The sequence below is a fragment of the Oncorhynchus tshawytscha genome, unplaced genomic scaffold, assembly GCF_018296145.1.
Source record: "Oncorhynchus tshawytscha isolate Ot180627B unplaced genomic scaffold, Otsh_v2.0 Un_contig_5885_pilon_pilon, whole genome shotgun sequence".
Classification (NCBI taxonomy): Eukaryota; Metazoa; Chordata; class Actinopteri; order Salmoniformes; family Salmonidae; genus Oncorhynchus; species Oncorhynchus tshawytscha.
The window spans coordinates 9703-12500 of NW_024608308.1; positions in this window are offsets into that span (position 1 = coordinate 9703).

The window sequence follows — 2798 nt, forward strand, 5'->3', positions numbered from 1 at the left end:
CTAAACATCTGGATTCCATCTGTCTGACTGTGACTGCTGATAACTTCAAAACGAAGTTGACTACAAATACAAAGTTACCAAAGTATTTGTTACAAACAAGTCAAGGATACAATTGTGTTTCAAATGAAAAGCGAGATGACTGCTTTAAAAGACATAGGTTACATGGCTATTTCAATCATACTGAAATGCATTTAATGTTCATTCAATTCAGTTCTATTTTGCTACTATCTGTAATTTTTTGCCTCAATGTGTTTCATGATGTGTGACAACACTTGTGCAGTGATGGGCCCACTCTGTGATTTAGTGCATTATTATTGGGGAAGCATAATAAGCCGCATCAATAGCTTATTTGCAGCAATACTGTAGGTGGTAATATCTCATAGGAAGTGATCCATCGTCAGGATTGTGGGATAATTATAATTATAATGTTAAGGTAAGATTTGAATGGAAAGCTGATTTGAGAGTGCTGCTTTTCTTTTGATCCAATCAGTATCGACACATGGTCTAATGACTCGAGCGGTATGCCTCTCTACATGCTTGTTTGGGAAACACTCTTAAAAGGTGACTGCACTTCCTAATTTGGCCTTGTTCTGGATTTGGTTCATTATCAAATGCTAGCGGCCATGACTGAATTCAAACGTGAGTTGGTTTTGGGGTGTGGTTTAATGTGGGTGTCTTGTGTGTTCGCAGGTGGGAATAGTTAGCCAAATTATTTAGCCAATCAGCTTCAGCTAATCGGGGAAAGAATGGTTTGACTTTGGACAGCCTATCTCTGGGGATAGTTAGGGATATCAATAAATTACACAATGTAAATGGGACAATATTTTCATGTTGCATATTCTTTTTTTGTCTCAGTAGCTCTTTCATGCAGTCAAATTACCTAGCGGAATGTTATTCATATTTTTCATAATTTCACAAATCAACATTATTTTGAAAAACTTCTGAAAATCTTGTTTCTATGTCAAAAAGTGTTGTTACATTTCAGTATTCTGTGATGTATATAACGTGTAATATTGGGATGCAAACTCAAAATGGAATACATTTAAACTCTATATCTGACAAGGTAAAGGCATCTTCTTATTTTTAAGCCCATAACCATGTGTGTGAGGTGTATACTTTGTTTCTAAGCAGATGTGTTTAAGACTACCAAGAAACACTCTGTGTGACCCTGATTTAGCCCACTGCAGGAAAAGGTTAAATGCTTGCAATATTTGTATATTAATTTTTACAATTGGTTTGAGTTTTTTAAGTCATTGAAATTTGGAGCTATTAAAAGTTTTAAAATATTGTCCCAAAATTGTGTAATTTACTGACGGTCCCTAACTTGCCCCATAGGGATATTGACTGTCAAACCAAATTGACCACATGGGCATTCTGATCGGGTCGCGTGCAGCGTCACTTTGAATAGATGATTACTTGTATGCTGCTATCTATGGGCATGTGGGCAGGATATAAAAATAAAACACGAAAAACAGTTCCTTTACCCTTCATTCCGTGACATACCATTTATGACCAACATTTCAGAGGCAGTAGCTCTTTAAAAAGTTGGTCAAATCGTCGCAATGCTTAAGTTACATCGCAACTGGGAAACGAGGCCAGGGCCTGTACACAGAAATGCTACACGAAGAGCGACTCAAACAGGGTCCACAAAGGGTGACGGACTCTTAAGTCTACATGAACACACCGATAATGTACATCTTTGTGAAAATTCGGTAGAGAATAAGCTAACAAACAATGAATCCAGTTATACACCCAGTGACTATACTGTGGTCTTGTTAGCTCCTGGTCTGGTACTGAGGACCAGAGAAGTCCTTGCTACACATAGGAACACATGGACCCAATGGAAGGAAAATACAATATTCATCAGTCTGTGAAACTTCATCCATCCACACACACAGAGGATCATATTATCATGCACAATGTGAGGAACAAAACATGAAATAATGGGTGCGTTCGTAAATTCGATCTGCCTATCTACACTGATTTCAGAGCACTCTCGTCTGTATAACTGATGAATTTACGAACACGCAACACCCGTTGAATATGGTCGGCGTCAGTAAACGTCGGCAAAGAAAGCGTAATTAAATTGTTTCCGGCAGAACAGTTACAGTCCCCAACACTCTGGATAACACGAAAACAGCCTAACCAGCTCTGCTAGGGCGAGTAAACTGGTCAGAGTGAGGTGTTCTCTCATTCGTGTCTGTAAGTAGCTAGCAAGTTAGCCAGTTAGCTTGGGTGCTTGACTGTCGTTGTGGGGTCTGAACGCTCGGATCAAACCTCCTCCTCGGCCGGAGCATCCAGCGTGAGCTCTGAACGCTCCGAGAGCGTTTACCAACGGACAATCTGACAACAATCTGAATTTACGAACGCCCAGAGCGCACTCTGGTACTCCAGATTGAATTTACGAACGCACCCAATATGTTCATCATCGTACTTATTTTACACTTCCGATGACTTACTGTATATACTGCATTCTTATACTACAGGAAGAGGGAGGGGACATGTTATTGGCTGTTAATGCCAACAGTGTGACCGCTACGTGCTGCAACTCAGCAAGTAGATAGATATCTGTCTAAATCAATAAATGATCAGTACATTATGGAAACGTTGAAATCCAACCCATTATCCTATCATTAAACATGCTTACATCTACATGTACAATACAACAGTCCAGCCACCCTTCCCACTAGCAGCAAAAATGCCCAATAGTGTCAGAGACAGAGGGAAAGCGAGTGGGGAATGGAGAGAGAGAGATGGACTGACATTTGATCAATGTTGAATTGGTCATCCATAGACAA